This window comes from Alligator sinensis, unplaced genomic scaffold (genome assembly GCF_000455745.1).
Source record: "Alligator sinensis unplaced genomic scaffold, ASM45574v1 scaffold97_1, whole genome shotgun sequence".
Classification (NCBI taxonomy): Eukaryota; Metazoa; Chordata; order Crocodylia; family Alligatoridae; genus Alligator; species Alligator sinensis.
The window spans coordinates 1,631,501-1,645,457 of NW_005841921.1; the positions used below are offsets into that span (position 1 = coordinate 1,631,501).

Consider the following 13,957-nt stretch of genomic DNA (forward strand, 5'->3'; position numbering starts at 1 on the left):
AAACAGACATGTCTCCTCATCACAATGGTATAAAGTTCCTGTTTCTAATTATCTAGAGTTGCAAGATATTTAGAACTTTTACATTTTGATATTTACCATGACTCCTGAAAAATCTGTCAGTGGCCTAACACTGAACTCCATCCAAGAAGAGCAATAGACCATCTGCAGATGCTTCCTTAGCCTGATAAAGGTGGCTGCTGCTGCCCGAAAGCTTGCTAAGAAGATTTCTTCCAGCTATTTGAGTTGGTCTAATAAAAGATAATCAGATTTACCCAAAGAACCTCATCTGTCTATGTCCTTAGACCAACACAGCTACAACCTACACCTCTAACTCTAAATATTACTATTCCTAGGCCTGGGTTAGTCAAGATATGCAAGTGTTTTCATGATGTGGGGAGAGGAAGCCTTTTTTTAAACCTACTGCTGGCTGAGCAGCTGCTCAGGAGCTTTGTATGTTAGAGTAAGTCCCAGGGAGATGGCTTAGTAGGCAGCAGGCTGGTAAGTCTGTTACATGTGCATTATATATACATATATGACATGGCGTTAGAGTTTATCACCCGAATATCAGCTTTTTGAATACTCTATATTAGCATTCTTTTATGCAGTAAGTCCCAGTAAGGAGTACTGTATCTGGTCCCCTTTCTTAAGATACATATGTCATTAAAGCAAGATTCTTGCATGCCCAAAACAAGCTAACTGAGAGGTGGCCTAGGAATTAGATTTACCTTGTGATTGCTCACCTTCCTGAGTATGACAGGTTTCTTGTTGCTCTATCCAAAATATACATCCAGGTGAGGCTGATGCCTTGTAGGAAAACGTTGAAGTTGATAGTTGCTGGCTTTTATATTTTTTGACTAATTTAATAGTCCACAAATAAGAAATAATTCATTCTTTAAATTTTATTGGCAACCTACAATATAATGAACTATATATGATAGATATAAACTCTGTCCCACATTTTTGCCATTGTAAATTTTCTTTGTCAGTTGATGGATGTCAGTGGTTGTAGCTGCATGTATACATTTAAATAATTTCTTTTACAAATCCATGTTCCCTATTTGTTTAATTAGCTTTTGACTGAGAGTTGACAACTCGGGTACATTTTTACTTTTAAATAAAAAAATTGGAAAAAAAAAAAACAAAAAAACAAAACTCTTGTTTGTTACTGCATTGAACAACATCTAACATTGATTATGGTCCAGAGATCACCTCCCCAAGGCATTACTTAAATGCATTTAGTATTCATTCTGCACTGTTTTATATAGTAAGTAAAATCAGTGTAATTGAGGTGTAAAACCATTGTAGTTTTTTTATTAGGTTTTAAAATAGCTGCTATTCAGCCCAAGACAGTTTTACTTAATCTAACAACAAAAATCCAAGAAGACTAGTACATTTTGCAGATGCACAAGCACTATGATGACACTCAGTCTTCGTGGAAATCTCCCAGCCTAGATTTTATGTTGCACAAAGTTATCTTTAGAGAGTGATCGAAAAAGCATTAACAAAAAAAAAAAAAAAAATCCCACAGAATTTCTGCTTATATAACAAATCTCTGCATTTTCCAGGAAATTTAAGGTAAACAAAGCCTAGTTTATTTGAAAGGCCATAAATGGTTCTATCTGCACATCACAATCTGAACTCCCCTTCAGAATGCATAAAGAAAAATTAAAACTGCTTTAGTCATAAAAAGGATTTTTGCAAAGTAGCGAGAAACTTGGTGTAAATGTTAGCAGGTACTTTATGTGGCAAGGCATAACTCTAAATAATACAGAAGAGAGACTTGATGGATGTTCTAGTTTACTGTACAGTTCTAGTTTACTGTAAAAGAAGGCTATAAGTATCACCATTAGTTGTACTGGTACAAACTCTGTAGCTTTGCTAGGGAGGTGTGCTATTTTATGTCAGCTTGGGGAAGGTGCTTAGAGAGCAGTTCTTCCATATGACTGCCTGTAACAGGGTGCCTTCTCAGGGCCAATTTAACTGTGGCCTGCCCACCTCTTTCTGGGCTAACTGCCCTCCTTCTCACCTGCCGTGCCTTATTGTTAATTAGTTAAATGATGTAATTAAGCGGGAGGCTGCCCATTTCTTGCCCCAATGCCAGGGGGCGCTATCTGTGGCTCCATTCCTCCCCTACACCACAGCCCAAGCCTCGTTGATGGCACCTCGATGTTATCATCATCACTGGCCCCGACACTGGGCCCCAGAATCCTCCTAATTGAACCCTGCATGGATTCCTCCCTGAAGGCAGTCTCATCCGCCTTCATACTAGGCAGCATAGCTCCCTGAACTGCCTCCCCTTCGGGTGTGGTCCCCCCAGGACCTTTGGCTCACTAGCCCTGGCCCACCTCCAGGCCAGTTAGAACCCCAGGCATGCAGCTCTTGGGCATTCCTCACGGTGGGCCCCTGGCCCTTTGACCCTTCCAGTCCTGGCCCCAGCATTGACCAGTCAGGGGAAGGTCAGGCAAGTGTGAGTCTATGGCCTTTTCTCTCTCTCTGGGGGATCCACCCTCCAGACAAGGGGTAACCCACCCAGTTGTGGGGGCTAGGGGTTAAGGCACCCCAACCCACCTTTCACCAGGGTGGTAACTGGCCTGGTATTTCCTGGGGGCTCCCGTGCCACTGGGAGCCCCACTAGGCCACCCACTCCCAGCAGGGTGCATTTTTAGGTTGTACCCAAGACCAGGAGCCTCCTGACCATCCTCTTCAGCTCCTCCCTTACCTCCAGTTGATACCAGTAGCCCTCCAGCCAGGCAGTGTTGTTACCTGGCCTCCAGCAACAGAACTGCCCTGTTTATATGGGCAGCCCTAGGTTCAAAATGGCTGCCCTCATCAGGCACCTGGCAGCTACCAGGTCCCGGCCCTTAAAGTAGCAGGCACCCACAGTGCCCTGCCACACTGCCCTGTACAAGGAGTTTTGTACTGCCTCTCATTAGGGGTGCACTGATAAGAGATTTTGGGGACTGATACTGATAACTGATACTTAAGGAGGCATATCGGCCAATACCAATCCAATAACCACTACAGCTGCCATCAGGTGGTAAGTCTGGTGTGGTGGAAGGGGAGGGGGGAGGGAAGAGGTGTGAGGGCACAGCCCTAGCTTTTCCCAGCACTTGGGTGGAGTCAGAGTGTTCAGCCAGGGCTGTTCCAGGCGGCAGCACGGGGCAGGGAGTGGAGCTGCAGTGATATTTGGGGTGGCTGCAGCCTCCTCCCAGTGCTTCCAGAGTCTGCTCCAAGCTCAGACCCCAGAAAGAAAAACCACATGCAGCACCAGCTCTGGCTCCATCCTGCAGCTGCAGCCCATGTCACACAGATCCAGGGGCACACCCCTGACCACCCCCGCCCTCCCAGGGTGCAAGCAGCAGTGGGAGCTGGCCCCTGCCCCCTCCTTCACTGTGGGGGGCATTGATCTGCTCCTCTACACCCCTTCCCTCCCCTCTCTCCTTCCAACTTACCAGCTGGAGGCAGCTATCCATGCTGCCGGCTCTGCTCCATGCTGTGCTGCAGCTGCGTGCAGCACAGGCATTTATCAGCCAAATTATTGGCCCCATCAGGCTGATATCTAATATAGACAATTTTCTTTAGATCGGTACTGATCTGATATTGGACCAATGTATTGGTGCACCTCTACCCCTCATCCCAGGCTGGGCCCAAACACACCTAATTTAGCTCTCAGATGGGTCAGACTAGCTTGTTTGGATAACTTTAACTATAGGCTAGAAGACTATAGGCTAGAATGAGTGTGTATTTTACCACTGGATATCAACAAGATGAAGAGTAAAAGGGAGGAGCCAAATCCACCTCCTTACAAGCTGTTTTACAAGACAAAAATTCCTGTTTTTAAAAAAGTTGCATTTAAATCCTTCCCCATAAATACAGTTAATAAGATACTTCTTAGTCACTATATCCAGTATTTGTGTTTCTAGTCTTTTAGATGTGGTTGTAGTTTTTTCTTGATAAATACACATTGTAATGTGTCATACTGAAGTGCATCTACCTATACCTTCAAATTGTAATCTTTAATCTCAATATCTCTGTTGCCTGTTTGGCACAGCTTTCTACTGTATAGCTCTGTGTTGCGAGTTAACTCACACCTTACGCATCAAAAAACACAGGCACACTTTGATATAAATTCTGCTCCGACCAAAAGGTCCCTGATGGGAGAAAAGCTAATGGAGTTCTACCATGCAAGGCTTCACTCTCTCTGTGGAGCTTCTAGTGACTAATGGGGCTGTGCTGACACATAGTAAATGAGGGCAAGATTTTACTCCAAGTGCCCTACTGCTTGTCAGGATGACTGAGTTGAAGACAGGATTAGAATTAGAATTCATTCTCTGCCTTTGTTATACATCCATGAGAGAGAAATTATAAAAATTTAAGAAATTACATGCCCTATTCTTTGACACACAGACTCACTTCATATGATAACATGGGGAGGGAAAGCTAAAGTAAGAGTCAGGAAGGGGAGAAAATAACAAAACAACTGAATGAATGTACAGCATTAATATACAAACTGCAGCATAGAATGTACTTGGGGCTGTGCACTACATAAAACCCCCATGGAATAGTACCTCCCTCCCTATCGAGCAAAGCTTAATTTTGCAGCATTCATCTCTGCATGGCTAAGCCCCAGGGAACAATGTTGGCATGGTAACTGCAGGCTCAGTGGCTTTTACCCACCTATTAACAGTCATATATGTTTTCTGTTAGATTCGAGATCAGGTAAATTCAGATTGATAGCACTGGTTAGCTAGGGGTGTCAGAGGGGAGGAGGCAGTTTATCTAGAAGTGCAGCTAACCCTGCAGGAGGGAACACCACAAACACAGCTAGCTGTAGATTGCACAGCAATTCAAACACAGACTTAGATCAAACATATATGCTAATCTAAATAGATTACATTTTTATAATCTCTCTCTCATGGATATGTAACAAAGGCAGAGAATAAAACACACACATATATAAAAAATAAAGAGAATAAAACATGTTTTATCTAAGTCTGTGTTTGAATTGCTGTGCAAGTATATGTGTATGTGTCTGTATGTATATGTATGTGTACACACACACACACACACACACACACACACACACACACACACACACACACTTGGTAGTTTGTTGAAGACCTTGAAAATAATTCTGGTCTCAAAAGACTTTCAGCTACTGTATTACCACCAGAACATCACTCTTAGTCTGCCACCATCACAGCAGATTATAGGGGAAAAGGAGGCTGAAGCTGCTATGTTCCACATGAAATAGCATACTTAGGTTGACTGCAATAGTGATTATGCCTCAACTTCAACTGTTGACACCCATCAAGGATCTACCATCTCAATGCAAAATTTAGTGTTGGTTTCTGTAACAGGAGGGACGGCAGGGTCGCCGTGCTAGCCCTTGCCGCCTCCTCTACTGTGCTAAGCTTCGGACTTGCACCCTCCTATTCTCGCCCGCCACGACTTTGATGATATGTGTTTTTATAGGGAGTGATATGTGTTTTTGTAGGGAGGCTACCTCTCCTCCACTTGGCCACCGTTCTCCTGCTCTGGGTGTCCAGCGTGTCTAGGCCTTGCAGGCCTTCTCTATACGCCACCCTTCTCACCGGGCTCTCCCCTTCTGCAAGGCTGCCCTCTCTCACCGGGCTCTTCTTTGGAGCTGGGCTCTGTACCACCGAACTCCGTGCCCTCACTGGGGCTGGGGTCCTCACTCTACTGTAAGTCCCCTATGAGGCCTCCTCCATCCCCTTATAGCCTCACCCAAACCACCAGTGTTAAACAAACTGCAACAAACTCAAGCCTCTTGGCTATAACTCAAACCTAAGCCACCTGGTCATACCGACATTGCTCAGCCATCTTGGAGCTGCTACCCTTTAATCTACAAGCAGTACCTGCAATCAGGCTTCTCCTCGCATCATGCTCCAGGAGCATCTCTCTCTCTGACAGGAAGCTCCTGCTGTCTTAGATGCCAGTCAGCAAGTACCTCTGGTCTCAGCTCTCCCCCGCGAAGAGCCAGGCCTTGCCCCTTATAGCCCTGACTGTTGGCAGGTGTGGGTCGTTTGCTGCCTCCTGTTACCTTGGCAACCAGCACCTGAGGAGTCTTCCACGCTCTCTCAGTAGCAGGCACCTTAGTGTCCTGCTACAGTTTCCTTCATAAAATAATAACTTTTCAGTAAACGGAAACCACATAGAGACAGATCTTACTAAAAAGTGTTAAGAAAGGGACAGTGTACTTGGAAAAAATAAACATTTGGCAACCTCCCTTCTCTGTATTTCATGCACACTCCTTATGTGACAGTTTGTGAAAATAGGGAGTAGGCTTTAGTGCCTCTCTTTTGGAATACATATTTTTCAAAGGAAAGTTTACTTATTAGATCTAAAGAGGTCCCCAAGACAGCTGATGGTTTCCTTCTCTTCTTTTTGCCTCTGCTACTCCTGTTATTACCAAGAAAACTCTTCTACCTCTCCAGGGTTTCTTTCCAGGGCCTGTGCACTACATCCATGCAAACATATTTTCAATGAAGTATCACCCTATTTCCTCACTAGCTTGTTGCCCTAGACCAAATTTTGATTTTAATTACATTAGTTATGCAGCACAACAAATCACTGGAAATACTCTACACTTACCCCAAAAGTACTTATTCTTACACCTTTTTAAAACTATTTCACAGTACATGACTGACCAAAAGGCCATTTTAAAAACAGGCAATAAAAGATTTTTCTGATGTGTGTAAAAAATCCTCCAGTGACACAAAGTCGGGGGAGGCCGGTCCTGCACTACTGCCTAGATATTCAGACTGTGGCAATAAGCTGTCAGTTCCTGGTTTTCTATCTTGTCTTGAGGCTGTTGTCAACCCCAGGCAACTCCTGGCAGGAGAACAGAAAGTAAAAGGTGCACCATAACTATCTAGATCCTGTGACAATCCTAGATTTAGCTATACTGAGCACTGGGCCCAGTGATTTATGCTCCAGTGTAACTGATAGAAATTTGGCCTCTTACATAATCTGCCTACTAATACCCATTTGTTGGCAACCTGGCTATTTAATTTGCTCTGAGTACATCTGCTATGTCCTTGGAATTTAAGTTTTTGGTGACAACAGGAGATTTCAAGCCAAATTCTCCTGTTACACCCATACATTCTAAAATCAAATCAAATCACATATACAGGTGAAACAGAATGCAGGTTTTCCTATACTTTTCTTGTTAATATATTCCTTGATCCCTGAATAATTCATCCTTTGCATCAGGTGTGTTTCTAATGTGGAAAAATTGACTTGCTATATGATGAAGCTTGTCTTTGGATATCAGGGTTGTGTTTTAAGACAGTGTTTCTTAACCTGTTGGTTGCAACCCAAAACTGGATTGAAAGTGTAGCCTGGGTACACCCAGGGGTCTGCCCTGTCCACCAGTGGAAGGGATGGGGTGGTCAGGCAAGAGTGCTGAGAAAAGGGCCTGCCACCTGGTAGCAGTTCCCTCTCCTCTCTACAGAGCCAGACCAAGACCAAGTGCTTAACTATATACAAATGTATTGCTACAATAAATAAATATGAATAAGAAACATTAAATATTTACAGAAAATTAGTATGTGACACCATATACAATTACCTACAGTCAACATATTGCACCACTTTGAGTGACTGCAAAAACAAACCGGGTGATTCACAGCATATGCAATAGTTAACCCCCCTGCACAGAATAAGCATTAGACACTTTGGAACAGGTAAGTCAGGGTATCAACATAACAACCATATATGAGCATCAGCTTAGATAACCCAGGTAAGCTGAGGTAGCAATACCATAGATGTACACAGGCAACAATACAGGTAAGTTCCAATAATAGGCAATAAACACATATAGGCAATGAAGACAGATAAACCCATATAAACTCCCTTAAGGAGTACCCATGACTATATTAACCTCTACAATATGAAACAACAGCAATCACAAAATAAGGGGGTACACTCAGCACCTCATGCGGTGTTCCCTGGAGTCCCTCCCCTTTAGGGCCCCGGGATGTGGACAAGCCCCCTCCCACAATGGAGGAGAGTGGAGGCAGCAGACTCTCTTCTCCCACGCCCACCTCCTCTGCGGGACCCGCTTCTCCAGCAACTCCCACTCTGGCTCTGAAGCAGCTAAGGCTCATCCCCTGGTGGCCAGTCCCATGAGGGTCTCTTTCTGGCAGCACCTCCGGCTCCTCTTGATGGCCTGGTGTCCTGCGCTGGGTACCCTGAGAGCTCCCACGGAAGCCTAGCCCTTACTGGCTCCAGTCCCCAGCCTTACACCAAGGGTCCTTCCCTTTCCTGGGCCCTGCTCTGGGCACTAGGGCTCTTTTAGTTTAATGCGGAGCCACACTGCAGGGCTCTGGTTACTCAGCGTAGAGCCGGGGCTAACTTGAGCAGCTTCAAGCTGCTCCCAGGGCCAGCTCTCTGTGCGCCGACCTGTGCACCATGTGGGGCCCAAGCAGCCTGGAACTGCACCCAGGGCCAGCTCTCTGTGCCCTGACCTGTGCATGGTGTGGGGCCTGAGAAGCCTCGAGCTGCTCCCAAGGCCTGCTCTCCATGCACCAATCCAAGCAGCGCCTACCCAGTCGCTTGTCAGGTTCCCAGGCTTAAGCCGCCTTGAGCAACTCTTAGAGCCTGAGCACCATGAGCCATTTCGCGCACTGTCGAGGCTCAGATGGGGTCCCGAGGACAGTAATCACTGAAGCTCTTCTCTCTTTGCCATCCCTTGTCATGTCTCTCTCTCCAGCATGCTGAACATGCTCTCCTTTTATATGCTTCAGGGGCTCCACCTCCAAAGTTTTCCGGACCTGGCAAGGCACAGTCTCGAACCTGGTCCAGACTGCTTCTTGCCCCCTCCCGTTGGGGAAAGGGCATGGCCTTGCTTACCCTGGCTTGCTTCTGATTGGCGGATGGGCTCCACCAATCAGAATTGCAGAATCTCAAGCCCAGGACTCATCCAGAGCTCAAAAGGTAAGTCTGCTACACAAGAATATATGAAAGGGCTGTGAATGATCACAGAAAAACACAGAAAATCATGGACCACAGGTTTTCCCCTTGCAGGCTGGCAGTGTTCCAGGGGAGCAAGGCGGCACAGGCAGCACATCAGGAGAGCATTGGGGGCACATGCCCCTTAGATCCATGAACCCACATTGGGCATAGGGCTGCAGCCTGGCTGAACTGGCATGGACAGGAGCCACCTCTATAGCCCAGCATGCAGGACCCAGTGCGGGAAGGCAAAGAGGGGTTGCAAGACTTGTTGTTGCTGCTGCCACCAGCAGGACCCCATGACAGTCATACTGCCAGCAGCATGAGGAGTAATCGATGGGGAGTGAAGGGTAGGGGCCATGCTATCCTCACCTCCTCCTGCAGCTAGTCACTCATGCACCGGGTCATGGCTCTATTCTGCTGCCATGGCCTGGCTGCCACTGCTGCTCCCCTCAGGTCGCCTGTGCTGCCTGCCATCCCATCTCCCCTCTGGGGTAGAGCCGTGTCCTGAGGGGAGCAGTGGTAGTGACTGGGCCATGACAGTGCAGTAGAGCCATGGCCCAGTGCATGAGTGGCTGGTGGCAGGAGGCGGTGAGAGCAGTGCACCTACATTGTTCCATATTGCAGTCTGTCACCTGTAACTCCCTGCATGGTGGAACCATACCATTTTTGCTGAAAGCACAGGATTAACTGTGCACATAGAAGTGAGAAAGGAGGGGAAGGCAGGATTTGTTTCTATAACAAGAGCTTTTACCAAAGAATGTATTAAAGAGAAGGATATAGACATGATTCATGTGTTTGGAACTTCAGGCATCACAAGGCTGCACAATGTCCACCTGCTTCCTAAAGTGGCTACAAGACTACATGAGTGATTATGCACACTCAAGTATGAGACATATAGTTTAATAGTTGGGAGGGTCGGAAGGGACCTGAACAGATCGAGTCTGCCCCCCTCCCATGCACAGGAAAGAATGCTGGGGTCAAACGACCCCGGCAAGGTGTCTATCCAGCCTCCTTTTGAAGAGTTGAAGTTTACCAACTATATTCTTATCACCAGGTCTGCATTCCCCTTCTCCTCCCCTCCCCAAACACCTGCCTCTCACCCATTGACTGCCTCAATTTGCATTTTCACTGACTGGCTTTCCTGAATGCGTACTGGCCTCTGGCTTCTTTTCTATTCCATCCAGTAAGAGCACAGACCAACTGCTCAACCTCGCTCTGTCCTCCTGTGCTGGGTCCCACCTGCTGGGCCCTGGAGGTATCTCCTGCCTGTGCCAGTCTGGCCAAGCTGCAGCCCTGTGCCCACTGTGGCTGCACAAATCGGGGGGGGGGGGGTGGGGATGCTGCACACACTGGAGGGCTGGGGCCTGGGTGGCAGTGGGTCAGGAGTGAGGGACACTAGCAGGGCTAGGGGATGGGATACTGTGGGTTGGGAATGAGGGGCACCAGCAGGGCCAGGGGACTGTTTTCTACTTAAACTATTTACTGGGTCAGAATTAACCAATGTTTACAGATGGGTTCTGGTATAAAAAGTGTTGAAGACCACTGGTCTAAGAGAAAGAATTGGTTACCCAGAACACCATAGTTCTAATCTCATCCCTGCCAGATATGGTCAGTGGTTGTAAGTTACTAACCATCATTGATCTCTTTTCTCCATTTGAGAATGCAGAGCAGGTACAAACTTGGCCCAATACAAATTATTTATGATACCCAACTACTGGTATGAGAATTAATTACTTAACACTTGTAAAGTGCCTTGAAATGAAATTGGTACTAGCAATATTAAGTATAGCATAACTGTGATGTTAGTAAGCTTTGCTATATAATTAATTACTTTTTCATTTAAACCATTTGAGGCACTTTTTTATATCTTGGAATTTGAACAGTAGTTAGAAAATGCACCATTGCACTGTAACTCGGAGTGTCCCTTTGCTTGCAGGAGTGAAAGAAAATAGTGAAGGTATAATCAAGAATTTCATTTGCTGTTTTATAGCTTTCCTCCATGCCTGAGGAATAAGGTATGTACCTTCTACTAGGATCCTTCCATGAGGATCCTTCCAAATGCTCATGTTTGGCACAGGTGAAAGGAGGTGCAACCAAAACTCTGCACCCCTCTGGATCTGCCCCTGCTAAGATGCTGTTCATTTTGCTGCAAATGTTCAGCACTTTCTTTGTTGGTTTGTTAACGCTATTATAAAGAACGTCAGCTCTGGCACTCCCAGGGTTTTGCATAAATGCAATTTTTAAAATTGCATTCAATACCTAGATATTGGATTGTAAATGAAATGATCTTACACTATGGCCCAAAACACACTTAATGGATCCAGCCCATGCCATGACAAGAAATGTAAAACCTGCCAACACATCTCCACCATCCCCATAATAACTACATCCCACAACAGAACCATCACCATTCCTGGATCTTACACCTGCACCTCCAGAAATGCAATATATCTCATCCAGTGCACTGAATGCCTTGATGGAAAGTATGTTGGAGAAACCAAACAACAACTGCGTATCAGAATGAATGCACAACAAAAATCTATCAAAGACAAGAATACTCAGTTACCCATGGGGCTCCAATCTCTCAGTTCTAATCCTCAAAGGGAATTTACAAAACACCTTGTGTAGATGTGCCTATGAACTTCACTTCATCAACCTACTGGATACAAAAATCATGGACTAAACACAGACACTGGATTTCTGACACATTATAACCTGCCTAACATCTGACACCCCAGGTAACCTCCTACCCTGGGGGTAGGAGCGAGCACCACTTCCCTTGGAAGTTGGTTCCAGATCCTAGCTGCCCTGACTGTGAAGTAGTGCCTCCTGATGTCCAGCCTGGCTCTACTCTCTGTCAACTTATGGCCAGTATTCCTTGTTACTCCCAGTAGTGCTTGGGGGAACAGGGACTCTGCCATTGCCTGCTGGTCCCCCTTAGCCAGTTTATACATGGCTACCAGATCCCCTCTCGGCCTTCTCTTGTGGAGGCTAAACAGGTTCAGGTCCTGTAGCCTCTCCTCGTAGGGCCTGCCCTGCTGCCCCCGGATCATGCGAGTGGCTCTCCTCTGGACCTTCTCGATGTTGTCCACATCCCTCCTGAAGTGCGGCACCCAGAACTGGATGCAGTACTCCAACTGTGGCCTGACCAATTTCGCATAGAGGGGGAGGATCACCTCCTTGGACCCGCTCGTGATGCATCTGTGGATACATGACAAGGTGCGGTTAGCCTTCCTGACTGCGTCCCCACATTGGTGGCCCATGTTCATCTTGAAGTCTATAATGACTCCAAGATCCTTTTCTGCCTCTGTGCTAACGAGAAGGAAGTTCCCCAGCCTGTAGGTATGCTGCTGGTTCTTTCTCCCTAGGTGCAGTACCCTGCACTTGTCAGTATTGAATCCCATCTTATTCTCATCCGCCTACCCCTGTAACCTGTCCAGAACCAATTGCAGCCTGTCCTTCCCTTCTAGCGTGCCCACTTCTCCACACATCTTAGTGTCATCTGCGAATTTGAACTAGGTGCTTTTCACTCCCTTGTCCAAGTCACTGATGAAGATGTTGAACAGTGCGGACCTGAGGACCGAGCCCTGGGGGACCCCACTGCCCACATCCCATATAAATGTGTGCGTGTCTGAGATAAACTATTCCTTTATTATCAAGACTGACATGTACATATCTAGATATACATATAGATATGATATACATATATGCATATGCATGCATGTATGTATTTATATCTATATCTGTGTGTGTGTGTGTGTGTGTGTGTGTGTGCGCGCGCGCGCGCATGTGCATGTCAGTCTTGATAATAAATAATAGTATGTGAATCTGAATAATAAAATAGGTATAGATACAAACTCTGAACAGAAGTCCTTCTGGTGGGTTTTGGGATACCCTAGGGCAAATTTAGATGATGGAAACCAGTGCGCACACAGCAGTGCAAGGCTATGTAAGCTGATTCATAAATCTATGGAAACCATTTAAAAACCTGCTCAAATTCACAGATATTCAGACCTTCTCCAAATTATTGGTGATGGTAAGCCATTGGGGAGCAGCCTGAGGCCTATGTCTCATTGTTAATTTATTAAGGTTGGAACCAATCAGGAAATGCAGGCTTGGATTGCACAGGTACATGTTTTTTATAATGTGAAATGGGAATATGAAGGTTTGGTTCCCCTCCATTTTACATGACTATCATAGAAGTTTCATATAATTTGGAAACCTAAATGAATTTTACTGGGAGCTGGATGTCTTTCCTGAGTTCTGCATTCTTTCCTGTCTTATATAATGCCATCTGTCTTACCTTTAGATTAAAATCTGTAAAGATATCTTTATCTGATATTTAGCACCTCTCATCTCTAGTCACTTTTAAAACTGAAATACAAACATAGCACCAACTTAACTGGTACTCAGATACTAGGCCTATGCAAAGTGGCTAGTATTCTCTTTGGATTTGGATGATTTGGGGGAGAGTGATTCAATTCAGTGATTCAAATCACTGTCCTGATTTGATTCGGCCAATCTGATTAGGAGATTCGGCAGCAGCTAAATCTCCGAATTAGCCAGGCCAGGCCCATCCCCCACCCCTCTCCCAACCCAGCAATGTCTGTCCCACCTGCCCCAGTTCCTAGCACTTCCAAGGAAAAAAAAACCCTGGCTCAGCAGGTGTTGCCGGGCAGGGGGCAATCCCCACTGCCCCCCACTGCATGGGCAGCTCTGCATGAGCCCCTGAACCCTGCCCCCGTTTCCCCAGCCCCCTCACAGGTGCCCTGCACAGGCCAGCTCTGGCTCTTTAAGAAAAAAAAAAACCTGAAGAAACCCGGGACTCACCATTCCTGCCAGCAAGGGGCAATCCCTGCTGCCCTCTGCTTCCCTGTGCCATGTGGGGGCCTCTGCATGAGTCTCTGAAGCCCCGAGGCTGCACCAGGAGTGGTGAGTCCCAGTGCTTTTCACAGCTTCTTTTTTTCTTAAAGGGCCA

General features: G+C 46.2%; 1 protein-coding gene across 3 annotated transcripts in view; it reads right to left on the reverse strand.

The window, feature by feature from the left end:
* The window catches only part of SMPD3 (sphingomyelin phosphodiesterase 3), a 177,969-nt gene that overhangs the window by 134,357 nt on the left and 29,655 nt on the right, over positions 1-13,957 (reverse strand). The window contains exon 1 of one of the 3 annotated variants that reach the window (XM_006019061.3): positions 5,880-5,979. The exons of the other annotated variants lie outside the window; for them this stretch is intronic. The gene's annotated coding sequence lies outside the window, so the exon portion shown is untranslated. Of the gene's footprint in view, positions 1-5,879; positions 5,980-13,957 lie in introns of those variants that run through there. 3 annotated transcript variants of the gene reach the window in all.